The sequence below is a fragment of the Sturnira hondurensis genome, unplaced genomic scaffold (genome assembly GCF_014824575.4).
Source record: "Sturnira hondurensis isolate 20B ecotype Veracruz unplaced genomic scaffold, ASM1482457v3 Scaffold0015509, whole genome shotgun sequence".
In the NCBI taxonomy this organism is placed as follows: domain Eukaryota; kingdom Metazoa; phylum Chordata; class Mammalia; order Chiroptera; family Phyllostomidae; genus Sturnira; species Sturnira hondurensis.
Window position 1 is genome coordinate 5813698 of NW_028088140.1, and position 13966 is coordinate 5827663.

Here is a 13966-nt window from a genome sequence, read left to right on the forward strand (position 1 = left end):
CCACCCAGTTTGAAGCCCCTTCTGAAATCTCTGCAATGTGTTTATTTACTATCACTAACATAATGTTTTCCAGGTTGGATACATATTAGAAAATGAAGGACTTGATCAAAACAAGGAATGGACTGTTAAGTGTGATATGTATGATACCAGAGCCAGCCTCCTAGGTTCAAATCCCATCTCCACCACTTACCAGCTGTGTGCCCTTGGTCCTAACCTCTCTGTGCTGCAGTGTGCATATCCCTGAAGTAGGGACCATAAAAGTATCTACCTTATGGAGCTATCATGAGGATTAAATGAGTTAATACATATAAGGCTTTTAAAACAATGCACATAATTGAATCTCAATAAATATCACACATAACATATAAACATACACACATACAAAGAAATTATGTACAGAGACTCTTCATAGCTACAGAAAGAATATGAGCAAAAAAAAAAAGTCTTCTCCTTATTGTAGCTGCAGTCCCTTAGCCCTGTTTTCTTTGTACTGCGATGTAGTTTGCAGAGGTGATGCTTGCCTGACTGTTGGGTCACCTGAAGGGTTGTCAAGGACCTAAAAGACAGAGCTGCAAGTTTGGAAAATGAAGACACATTCCTCTTGTTTCTATTTGCCTAATTGGAGTTCAGCACAAAGAAATGTAAATCAGTTTCTTGCTGAGGTCATGCTTCTTTTCAGTTTACCAGCCCATATGCTGGGCCTTGGCCATTGGGGATGAATCAAGCCAGACCTCTGGCTTCAAGGAGCTCCGGAAGTGGCACTTGCCAGCACCAGGTACAGTGACTATAAGCTGTGTTGATTGGTTACAGCGGACCTGAGAACAGATGCGTCCCCACAAGGAAAGATCCGAGTGGAAGGTCAGGCGAAACCATCTTTATACCTTCAGGACCCACCATACACCTTGCTTTACACAGCACACACTCAGGGCCAAGCACTTGGCTAAGTGTGCTCATTAACTGTTTAGCTCATAAGAGGCCTATGAGAAGATGCTAAAGTTCATCATTAAGAACAATGTAAAATGTAAACGGCAAGTGTGATGAAAATATTAAGGCTTCATAAGTGAGAGTTAAAATACAGAGGAACTGAATTCAGACAGGATGCCCTCATCCAAGCTCAAAATTATGAAAGAAAAAGTCATAATCTCACAGAAATGTCTTAAGTCTGATTCCACACCGGAAGTGTCTTATGGAAGCTGTGAAAACCATGACCATTAAAAATAATAATAATTGGATTAACAGACAGAATTTATTAAACACCTACTGTGTCCCAAATTTGCATGTGTTTAACATTTGTGTATAGTCTAGTGCTTAGGAACAGAATCTGGAATCACATATCTGTGATAGCTCAGGTCTGCATTTACTAGCTATGGGACGGTTGGAAAAGTTTCTTAACCTCCCCATGCCTCAGTCTACTCATCTGTAAAATGAGGGTAATGATTCTACCTACTTCTTAAAGTTTTTGTAGGGTTGATTGAGTTAGTACATCATGCACCAATTAACACCAGAGATACTTCTGAGAAACGGGTCCATCAGATGATCTTGCCACTGTGCAAACACTTGCACTAACCTAGATGACATAGTCCACTACGCAGCTCGGCTACATGGGACAGCCTCCTGCTCCCAGGCCTCAGGCCTGTACCACATGTCACTGTACAAAATAACAAATATTAAGTCAAGCACAAGAGAAATGATACGATCAAGAGACATGGTAAATATAAGATGTATGAGGCTACTATTTTATAACAAACTTTTTATAAGTAGAAAGAGTACACTCCAAAATAACCATAAAAAGCATACTATAGTGTAGTATGGTGAATATGTAAACCAGTAAATAACATGGTTGTTTATTATCATTGAGTATTATAAACTGTACATAAATGCTTATGCTACACTTTCATACAACTGAGAGTACAGTAGGGTTTGTTCACACCAGCATCAAATACATGAGCGATGCATTGTGCTATGATGTCAGTAGATGATAGGAATTTTTCAGCTCCACTATAATCTTATGGGATGACTGGCATATATGTAGTTTGTCCTTGATTGAAACATGGGAATGTGGTATGTGGCTACAAGGTCGGGCCAGACAGTATCCACACATGTACTATGAAAAATAGAGACATTCACTGAAGAAGATACAAGTCACAAAACATGCTGTACACAGGACAATGATGCCTCGGTCCTCATCAAAGTAGGCTGGAACCTCACACAGTTCTCCCAATCGCCATCAGCTGCCCCATCATATTTTCCTGAATCTCTTCGACAGTCTGAAATCTCTTCCCTTTCTAAAGTGATTTTAGTTTGGGGAAAACCAGAAGTCATAAGGTGCCAAATCTAGGCTGTAGGGGGGCTGAGTCACCTGGGTGATTTGATGTTTTGCCAAAAAATTCTGCACAAGACATGATGCATGAGCAGGCAGTCATTGTAGTGATAAGCTGCCAGTCACCAGTTACCCATAGCTGTGGCCTTCTGAATCATCCAAAGTTTCTGCAGAGGAATGTTTAAGCTTAATGCAAAATTTGATGCAGGTTTATTGCTCTACTTGCTCAGTTATTTTTTAATGTGAAGGCCACACACTACACATGCTCACTTTTGTGTATAATACATATGTCTACCACCCCCACTGACTAGTACAGTGAAGTCGTCATTGTTCACACATGCACATTCCAGCCCAGTCCTTGTCTGCTAGGTTACATCAATGTTGTGCAAACCCTTCTCATTATATTAACAATGGCTTGACTTTTTTCTGGAAAGACCTTTTATATATATAAAATACTCAGAATACTACCTTGCAGTTAGAAAAAAAGTGCTTTTTGTTATTATGAAAGTCTCACAACAGCCTTGTCGTACATTTTTATATATGAGGAAATGGAGCTTAGACAACTAAGTCAACTTGCCCCAGGTGACCCACTTGGAACACAGGCAGGGTAAAGATTCACATCTAAGTGTGTCAAGTTCCACAGCCTGGGTTCTGAGTGAGCTAGCCATGACCTTTACCTCCACTTGCAGAGGGGAGTCAAACACAGGCTAATAAAGATGGCTGTCTCATAGTACACAGTAAGCTTAAAACCAAAGCCATGGCCTGCCACTCCCACCTCCTCCCTTCATCAACCTCAAAGAGGCAAAGCAAAGGCCTTTTTGTTGGTATAGCAACAGAAAGCAGTCAAAGGCAGGGGTGAGGCATCTGTGCTTATCACTAGAGAATCTGTACTAAAAGCCTACCGCAATCAAGACCCAGAGCTCTGGGCTTTTCTAATCAAGCAGCCCTAGTCACTGCTGGCATCTCAGTGTACTGCAGGCTGGTCAGATCCCTTGGGCTTCTATCATCCACAACCAGCTCCAGGCTCAAGGAAACTTAGGAGAGGATATAAAGACAGAGACCTTTCCTCAGAGGCTTCTTAGGACAGAACAAGTACTGGAAGATGGATTTAGCACATGACACTTTTATGCCTCCCCTTTGACATTCGTGTTACCCTTCCTCTAGGCATTAGTGATGCTCCATGAACTCCAAGTGCCACCTTCCAAGTACCCTTGGACTCCAGCCAGTCACAAAATGGCAGACACCCACATGAGACCAATAAAAATACACACACAAGAGGAAGATAGCTCCACTGGTACCTTTCCTAGATGTGCAACTATTGTTTCATGGTGACTTCAGTACAGAGCAAGTCTCTATCTGATGTGTCTTTGTCTCTTTATTCTATCTGCTGTCTGTTGGAATGAAAGCATTGGTTATTTTGCAATTTTGTATGCACTTAAAAGTGTTTCATTGTAACTTTAATAATTAATTTGGGTGTTTAAGATCACGCTCTTAGAAAGGGGGTTAAGCCCTGACTTGTGTGGCTCATTTGGCTGGGTGTCATCCCACAAAGTGAAGTGTCACCTGTTTGGTTCCTCTTCAGGCACATGCCGGGGCTGTGGGCCCAGTCCCCAGATGCGGTGTGTGAGAGGCAGCCGACTGATGTTTCTCTCAGGAGTCAATGTTTTTCTCTCTCTTTTCCTCCCTCCATTCCCCTCTCTCTGAAAATAAATGAATAAAATCTTTTAAGAAGGAAGGAAGGAAGGAAGGAAGGAAGGAAGGAAGGGAGGAAGGAAGTCGGTCAAGAGAGAGGGGGAAACCAGGCAAACGGAAATCAAACAATTGCTATAGAACACGCTTCTATTACTTCCCCAGGAAAAGCACAGTAGACACACTGCAGCTTGGGGTCCCCCTAGAAAGACCTGGATTAGAACCCCAGCTCTGCCCACTCACTGTGTTGACCTCAGGCAGGTTTCATAAACCGCATTTGCAAATGCAGGTAATGTCCCGCCAGAGCTGTTTTGTGGAGAGGACAAGACAGTGTGTGACAAGTGCCCGATCTTAGGTACAGCCCAGTCTTGGGTCGAAAATGTTTTTTTTTTCCTCCTCTACACCCATCCTCTTAAATATCTTTCCCAAAGGCAGAGTGAGTTGCCTGTCCTTTTTGGTGTACTCCCCGTTTATTTGTTCCTGCCAGTTTTCATCCCTGGAACCCAGAGCCATGATCAGGTGCTTGGTGAAGGTCTGTTCATCCGGAGTCGGTTACGCTGTACCTTCTGAACTGACCATGAGCACCCAGAGAAGGAATCTCGTCAGCCGGCATCGGGCACGCCTGTGTCACTACCTCTCGCCGCTCCCATTTTGCAAGGTTCACAGACACAATCAGCTTCAGCAGCCAGCGAGGTGACACAGATCAGCTGAATGAAGAGAAGAGTGGTGAAGGACAAACTGGAGTGTGCCCTGCAGGCACTCTGTTCCAACTAAACAGAACACACTTTTTGGCAAGACAGAAGTCTGCCCACTGGATCTGCCCCTCTGGCCATAAATTTGCTAGCATAAACAGAGTTTCCAGATTCTCATACATAATATGCATTATACTTTCTTGTGCATGATCTCATTTGATATTGCAGCAACCCTCTGAAGTAAATAAGCATTGCTGAGTTCATTTTATAAGCACCTAACGGAGAGGGAAACAGATTCAAATACAGTGAGTCAAACCTTAGTGGCCGAGCAGGGATTCGAACCCATGTCTTCTAACATCAATCCAGGACTTCTTCTCATCTTTCCACCACACGCTGTCCTTGAGATGCTGCTGTTTTTCACCCCCATGGTTTTTCTAGGGCAGAAACCAAACCCTATGAAAAGGTTAAACCTGTGTCAGGTTTACACTGCAATGGCTGCCATGAGTCATCATCCATCTAAAGCTCTGAGACAGGTGTCCTTGGAAACTGTGCCTTCTTTGCAACTAGAAGAACATGTTTTACCCAAGCAGGCAGCACGGGGAGTTCCGGCAGAGGCGGGGAGCCGGGCAGAGAGGTGCCCAGCAGAACGTGAGCGGGTTGCTAGGAGGCACTCTGCACCTGAACAGCAGTGAGAAAGCAGGCTCCTTGTATCAATGCAAAGAATCTTTAAAGGAACCTGAGTTTGTAATGAGAGCAAGAAAAACAAGCTAGAATCTTAGCAACTAGAGTAAACAAGCATCTGATTTCTTGAGGCTAATCCTGTCCCATAGAAATAAAATGAGAGCCACATATGTGACTTTGAATTTTTAAGCAGTCACATTTAAAAAGTAAAAAGAAACCAAAGAAATTAAGTTGAATAATATATTTTGTTTAACTCAATATATCCAAAATGTTATTTCAACATGCAACCAATATAAAATTATTAGTTATTAATATAAAATTATTACTCATTTTTTCTATACCAAGTCTTTGAAACCTGGTACTTATTTTATATTTGTAGCTCACTGCAGCTACACTGGCCACATTCCAAATGTCCATCAGCCACATGTGGTCACTGGCTGCCATTATTGGACAGCACATATCTGGGCCAAAGAAACTCCCTAAGAGTCTGTGTTCCTGGCATAGTGGGAGTGAGTGACATAGTCGAAGGCCAGTTATGCTAGCATTCTCCAAGGCCATGGAAAGCCCTTATTTCCAATTCTGCCAGTCCAACTTTAAGACAGGTCTTTCGGGGCCACCTTCAAACGTTGCCATCATTTGAGGAGGGTGGGGTAGTTGTGTCATTTCATGCCAGTTGCTATGCAAAGCCAATCAGAAGCCCTGGTGTTTAGCTCCCTGTATTTGCCTTGCAACAGCGCAGCCCTCAGCATGTCCCTTTGTAAATACCTGTTATTTTGGTTCTGCCTTCAGTGGTGCCATGACTGGCAGTGATTAGGGTGATATTTTTTAGGTGCCCAAGTTCACAGAGCAAATTACACAGTGTGAGAGGCATGGTGATTAAGAGGCTGTGTGTAAAGACTAAAATCTCTACATTTGTATGTCTCTGAGTAATGAGATTCTTATCTCAAATACATAGCAAGAAGGTAGAAATTGATAGGGTTAGTAACTGTTTACACAGTAAGCACAATTTTCTATTCTCTCTCTCCCTTTTTCCCTCTCCAGACAGTTCTCAAAGAAGTCAAAAGAGGTGACCAGAAGCCACGAAGCTGCCTTCTTCTCCCACTCTGCCCTCCAGCAACCCAACCAAATAGAAGTTTTCCATCACAAGAGATTTCCACAGCCTTGTCAATAAGCTCCCTGGCTGCCTTCCACAAGGGAGCCCACAGATAATCCAACCCAACCCTGTGGCTTCCTAAGGGAAGCGATCGCAGTGCAGAGAGGTGGGATACCTCCAGGGTCACAGATGAGACACGGCGGGCCGAGAGACAGACGGCCCCGGCAATGCCCACTCCTTCCCTGGGTTTCGTCCTCCGGCGCTGGCCTGCAGCTTTGGAATAATGGAATCTCATCTTCCAGCCTAATTACATATTGTGCATTCTGGTCACACACCCATTTTTCTACTGAAGAGATAGAGAAGCCAGTTGAAATTATAATTTGATTCCCCAAACACAAAGACCTTTCCAGTTGCCAGTAGAAATAAGCCCTAACTAGCCACTGCATCAACAAACACCAATTTTTGCAGCAATGAAATAAAAGCATGGGGAGATAGTTACAATTATGGTGAGTTATAAAGCAGGGAAAGGGAAGCTATAATTAAGTGTCTCTGCGGCTCTGTTCCCAGCAATGAAACATTTACCCATGACCTATGTGGCAGTGACATTTTTGATATCAAGGGCAACACTAAAGGGAACATGAAAGGGAACCTTTTTAAAACAGATCACCCATATAGTAACCCACAAATGCATACCACAGTGTTTCACTAGCAACACTGCTGTATGCAGGGGAGAGAAACCCTCTCCAATTAAATTCTAATACATCAGTGCTTTAGTGGTAGAATAAACAACCAGGCAGCATGAAGGTTAACTGCCTCTGCATGAAAGAGGAGATGGAGTCAGGAGATTTGTCAAGTATATGGAGGCATCAGCTTAATGTTTGTGGTAGTTAAGTGAATGCATGAACAGCTGTAACGCTGAATCCCATTAATGAATATGATGGGGGAAGGGACTGGAGTGGAACACTACTATTTATTATATACCCAAAATGAACTTTGTGATATATTGTAAAGTACCGAGTACCTTAAAATACCAAGAAGGGCCCATTACCTTCTTACCCCATCCATCAATAATCAAAGGTCTTGTCCTACGAGTCAAGCTGAAGGAGCTTCTGGGTAGCATGAAGAACAAGAAAACTGGAACATTTGAGTATTCAGCAGTAGGTAACAGTGGTGTGAAATCCATCGGGTCTCCACTTAAACTTCACTGGGTTCAAGGATGCCGTCCTCTGAACCCACAGTCTAACTCTCCCTGTTATGTTACCACGTATCTACACGCACTATTTTATTTGTTATGGTCATCACACCTATGTACTTACTGTCTGTCTTCCCCATGAAAACTCTAACAGGGAAGGAACCTGTTTGTTCCTGCCCTGTTCCACACACAGTTCATTCACTGTTTCAAAGGCACCTATGGAGAACCAAGCTAGGTACTCAGGTTATAGCAGAGAACAAGACAAAGCTGTCCTCTTATAGTTTATATCCAAGTGAAGGGAAATCGACCACAAACAACTAAACAAACAGGTTAATATTCTATAATAATACATGCTCTAAGCCTAGCTGATTTGGCTCAATTGGTTGGAATGTCATCCCATAATCAAAAGGTTGCGAATTCAATTCCAAGGTCAAGGCACATACCTAGGTTACAGGTTCAGCTCCCAGTTGGGGCATGCACAGGAGGCAACCAATCGATGTTTCTCACTTGGATGTTTTTCTCACTCCCTTCCTCTCTTTCTAAAAGCAATGGAAAAAAAAAACCCCCAAGAAACATGTCCTCAGGTGAGAATACAAAAAGATAAAAAATGTGTGTTCTACACAAAGTAAAGAACAATGAGATACAGAGCGAATGCATGGAAGGCTGGTCAGAGAAGGTCACTCAGAGGACATAAGAATAAGGGAACCTCACCCTGTCTGGGGTGACTCAGTGGATTGAGTGCCAGCCTGCAAACTAAAGGGTTGGCAGTTCAAGTCCCAGTCAGAGCACATGCCTGGGTTGCAGGCCAGGTCCCAGTAGGGAGCTCGTGAGAGGCAAACACACATTGATGTCTCTCTCCCTCTCTTTCTCCCTCCCTTCCTCTCACTAAAAATAAATAAATAAAATCTTTTTTTAAAAAAAGAAAACCTGAATATTGAGAAATTCTGGGGGAAGGACACTTCAGGCAGCCAGAAAAGTATGTAGAAAAGCCCTACTTTTCTACCTACTGGAAACAAGTAGGGAACAAGTTGCTATGGTTGGAACCAAATGAGTGAGGGGATGAAGTCAAGGGCATCATCGATTGGGCTGGATCACATCTTGGCACATAGTAAATACTCACTAAACATTCATTGAATGAATGAGTGGATGGGCACACATCAGTTATAAAGGTAGGTGGCATATCATTTTTGCTGCCTCATTCAAAAGTGCAGCTGACCAGCATGTAAAAGTAAGGACTAGAAAACTAAAATTTCAAGAAAACCACAGCAGATAAACAAGATGAAGTCAGGGGACTCACAAAACACAAAAGTGAGATATTCAAGGCAGTCTGTAATGAACCCCAAAGTATTGCAAAAGAATGTAGGGACAAGCAAGCTAACTGCAGGCTGACATAAAGGGCAGGATATTGAAGGCGGCTGTGAGGTTAGCCTTGAATTACACACAAGAATGTATTCGATGGAATGAACAAAGAAGGGTGAGCAATGCGGGAAAATCAGTCTTATCATATTATGTCAATGGAACTACCACGTTTATTTTAGGACATTATGCAAATCCATACTATGCTTCTTAGCAAAGGAGACAATCACACGTATGGACTGTAGAAGCTGACATTGACATTTCTTTGTCAGGCTCGAGCTGCATCCTTGAAATTCTACTTTGAGTGCAGAATCACCCATCTTCAACTTACCGTGGAATTAGGGTTGTGGATCTACAAAGTATGCTGGGATTCTCTCATTTCCTGGAAGTTCACTAGCTGCTATTCTTGTTATAGTGGTTTAGTTCCTTTTTAGTTCTTTATTATTTAAACTGTTTTGGAAGTTGTCCTGGAAAATCTAAGCTTGTATTATAAGGTCTGTAATATATGACTCAGCACCACCACCCACTCAGTAGGCCTAAGCCAGAAACTAGGTGCCATCTTTCTCCCCCCTTTCTCTCTAACCCCATCTTGGACCTGATCAATGAGGTTCCATTCATGCTACCTCTCAAATAACTCATAATCCCATCTTTCTGCTCCTTCCTCACCACCACTGTTTTATTCAGCCCCTTGTCATCCCTCACCTGAATCCTATCCTTTCAGTCCCACCCTGCTTCGAGTGTTTTTCACAACTGTTCCTCTCCACTCCCCCAAACCTTGGAATGACTACTTGCATATTTATCATAATAGGCACTTATTTATCATAATATGCACTACACACCCTTCATGATTTTCCCAATTTTCCATCTCCTTCCATGTCTTCTGAACAGAGTTGAAGAAAACCGAGCTATTTACAGTTCTCTCACAGCCCCATGCTGGCGGAAGCCCCCATGCCGCCATGCCTGTAGTTTCCTCCATCTAGAGTGCCCTCACCCAACATTGTATGGACAACTCTGATCCATCCTTTTTTTCTTTTTTTAGATTTATTCATTTTTTGGAGAAAGTGGAAAGGGGAAAAGAAAGAGAGGTATAGAAACATCGATGAGTGAGAGAAATATCGATGGGTTGCCTCTCAGCCCACAACTCAGGCATATGCCCTGACTGGGAATCAGACTGGCAACCCTTTGGTTCACAGGCCAGTGCTCAGTCCACTGAGCCACACCAGCCAGGGTCAATCCAGCGTTTAAGACTCAACTCAAGAATCACCTATTCTGTAAAGCTTTCCCTGATCACCATTGTATTATTCATGGTTCCCCAGAGAAACAGTGCCAATAAGGTGTTTATATATGTAGAATGAGATTTATTTTAGAGAATTGGTTCATGTGATTATGGAAGCTGGCAAACCCACAATCTGCAGGGTAGACAAGTAGGCTGGGGGGTCCAAGAGGGGATACTATAGTTAAAGTTTAAAAGCTGTCAAACTGGAGACCCAAGAAAAGCTGATGCTGTGGTTCGAGTATGAAAGCCATCTGTTGCAGAATTCCCTGTTCCTTGGGGGAGGCCAGTCTTTTGTTCCATGTGGGCTTCAGCTGGTTAGATGAGGCCCACCCACCCCATGGAGGCCAGTTGACTTTACTCAAAGAACACTGATTTAAATGTTAATATCATCCAAACCACCCTCACAGAAATGCACAGAAAAAATGTCTTACCACATATCTGAGCATCGTGGCCCAGCCAGTGGCCACATAAAATTAACCATTACAACAATGAGCAAGATTAGGGTCTTTCCTCCTGTGATCCTGTAGCATCTCAAACAAAATTCTACTTAGGCATTCACTGTATTGCTCCAACTTTTACTAGTAGACATGTCATTCTGGCCTCTCATGAGTAGGAACCAAGTGCTAGCCATATTTGTATTCCATTCTTTTTTTAATATATTTTATTGATTATACCATTACAGTGATTCTATTCCCCCCTTCATTCCCCTCCACCCTGCACACCCCCTCCCCCACCATTCCCCCCTTTAGTTTATGACCACGTGTCTCAAGTTCTTTAGATTCTATATTTCCCCTACTATCCTTGCTCTCCCCCCTATCTATTTTCTCCCTACTGTCTATGCTATTTTCTGTACCTTCTCCCCCTTCTCCTCCTCCCACTCCACTGTTGCTAACCCTCCATGTGTTCTTCATTTCTATGGTTCCACTCCTGATCTAGCTATCCTCTTGATTTGCTTTTGTTTTAGGTGTGGTTGTTAATAACTGTGAGTTTGTCCTTTCACTGTTCATATTTTTCATCTTCTTTTTCTTAGATAAGTCCCTTTAACATTTCATATAATAAGGGCTTGGTGATAACGAACTCTTTGAATTTGATCTTATCTGAGAAGCACTTTATCTGTCCTTCCATTCTAAATGAAAGCTTTGCTGGATAGAGCAGTCTTGGATGGAGGTCTTTAGATTTCATGACTTGGAATACTTCTTTCCAGCCCCTTCTTGCCTGGAAGGTCTCTTTTGAGAAATCAGCTGACAGTCTGATGGGAAGTCCTTTGTAGGTGACTGTCCCCTTATCTCTTGCTGCTTCTAGGATTCTCTCCTTCATTTTCATCTTGGCTAGTGTAATTATGATGTGCCTTGGTTTGTCCCCTCTTGGGTCCAACTTCTTTGGGACTCTCTGAGCTTCCTGGATTTCCTGGACGTCTATTTCCTTTGCCAGACTGGGGAAGTTCTCCTTTATTATTTGTTCAAATAAGTTTTCCACTCGTGACTGTTTCTTTTCCCCTTCTGGTACCCCTATAATTCGGATGTTGGAGTTTTAAAGATGTCCTGGAGGTTCCTAAGCCTCTCCTCATTTTTTTGAATTCTCGTTTCTTCATTCTTTTCTGGTTAGATGTTTCGTTCTTCCTTCTGGTCCATTCCGTTGATTTGACTCCCAGTTTCCTTTCCATCACTATTGGTTTTCTGTGCATTTCCCTTCATTTCAATTAGTTTAGCCTTCATATGTTCCTCTAATTTGTGACTAAAACCAACCAGTTCTGTGAGCATCCTGATCACCAGTATTTTGAACTGCGCATCTGAGAGGTTCGCTATTTCTTTTTTGCTTAGAGTTATGGACTCTGGGGCTTTGAGTTCTTCTTGAGCCAAATTTTGGACTGTTCATGCCTGTTAAGTATGAGGAGCAGAGCCCTAGGTGTTTACCAGGGCAGGGCAACTTAGTTGCTGGGTTGTGATGCTGTATGTTGGGGCCAGGTCAGAGGACAGCAATGGCGGTCCCCTCTTCCATCTCCCGCCGCCGGGGCCACGTGGACCGTCCCACTGCGTGATAATGTGTGACCGCGGTCAGCCCACCGCCTTACACACTCACTGGGTTTGCCACTGGGGCCTACGCGATCTGTCTCACTGCTCATTCCTCTGCTGGTTTATCTGTGCACGAATGTGTGACCGCGGTCAGCCTGCCCCACACCCTCACTGGGTCCGCACTGCTACCCCAGCTGCCTGGGCGCCTGGGGTCGGGGGATATTTCCTTCCCGACCCTGCTCCGCTGCTGGCGCTGCCCCTCTTACCGGTCCCAGTTGAACAGTTTGTTGTTGTTGGACCTCCATATAGTTCAATTTTTTGTTCTCTGGCTGCGTCTTTGTTTACTAAGCCTTTGTTGTATTCAAACTTGGATGTGGGAGAAGGCACAATGTTTCCACCTACACCTCCATCTTGGCGGAAGTCCTTATATTCCATTCTTAAAACAGCATCAGTAAGTACTTGTCAAGCTGATGATTAAGTAGATTTATTAACAGTGTCTATATTGTTAGGACAATATGACACAAGTCCACTTCTTATAATAACCACCAAATCAGGGAATTATTGTTGGCTTCCCAGAAAAGGAAATAAAAAGAGAGTACAAAAAAGTCATTAACCCAACTTTCCACAGAGAGACCACAAATCCCCGGGTTCATTTGAAACCTTGTCCCTTGATTAATAGAGCACACAGAATTGCTGACTTCCCTACACTTTCTTTGCAGTGGGTGGGTGGCCGTGAGGATGACTCCACCCACAACCACCCCAGCCACTGACCACAAGGAAGTTTGCTACAGCAGTGGGGGCGTGTAGGCCACTTCGTGACTTACCCATTCATAAAGGTCTTAGGCTCTTAGCTCAAAGCATTTGTGGCATAATAATAGTCAAGAGACTATAATTCCAAGCTTGTGTCATAAAACAACTTGAACAAATCCCTACCGTTGTTTTGAAACCTTGGACTCGAGGTGTGAAGGGCAAGAAACCTTCAACAGCTGCAACAATGTCAGTTCATTCAGTAACAAGGGGGCTAGTGGTATTTGGTCAAATGGACTTCACACCAAGGGGTTTTTTTAAAGCTGCAGTTTTGTAAGAAGTTGTTATGTTGTAAGCATTATTGCAGAATAGTCTGTGTCTGTAATCTTATTTTTACAATAGCCCTCTGAGGTCGATACTGTTTTAGCTCAATATGACAGATGAAGGAGGGCACTGAGACACAGGGGTTAGGTCATGAGGTTAGGAAGAAACCTCAGTGGAGCTTCCAAACCAGGCAGCTGGGCTCTAAAGATCGACTAGGTGTTGGCTAGAGCATGATACAGCCCCTCAGTTCAGGACTAAATGAGGGAGTTCTCAGAATACTTTCTTCTTTCTATTGTGTCCCACAAGGCTCTTCAGGACCTGCATTCCACCCTTTCTATTCACACCCCCCTCCCGACCACCCACCTACTCCTCCAGCCTCATCACTGAGCTCTCCCGAAGTGTCTTCTGCACTTTAGCCAAACTGAGCCTGTCTTGGTCCCATTACTAGCTCTCGCCTGTGGGCTGTATACATGGTATTTCCCCCAGCAGGCCTCCTCTCTTCCCTCCCCACTCTTCCCCTGGACAACTCCTACTCATTTTCAGGTCTCAGCTTTGCCCTCCCTATCTCTGGGCAAACCCTCCTA

The 13966-nt window shown here is 43.5% G+C and overlaps 1 long non-coding RNA gene across 1 annotated transcript; it reads right to left on the minus strand.

Annotated features, from left to right (window-relative positions):
- Positions 1-203: 203 nt before the first annotated feature.
- LOC119000015 (uncharacterized) lies at positions 204-5358 on the minus strand. Its single transcript, XR_005069221.1, has 3 exons — positions 5018-5358; positions 1444-1648; positions 204-556 (listed from the first exon to the last, which is right to left on the minus strand). It is a non-coding gene; the product is annotated as an uncharacterized LOC119000015 (long non-coding RNA).
- Between the last annotated feature and the right edge of the window lie 8608 nt (positions 5359-13966).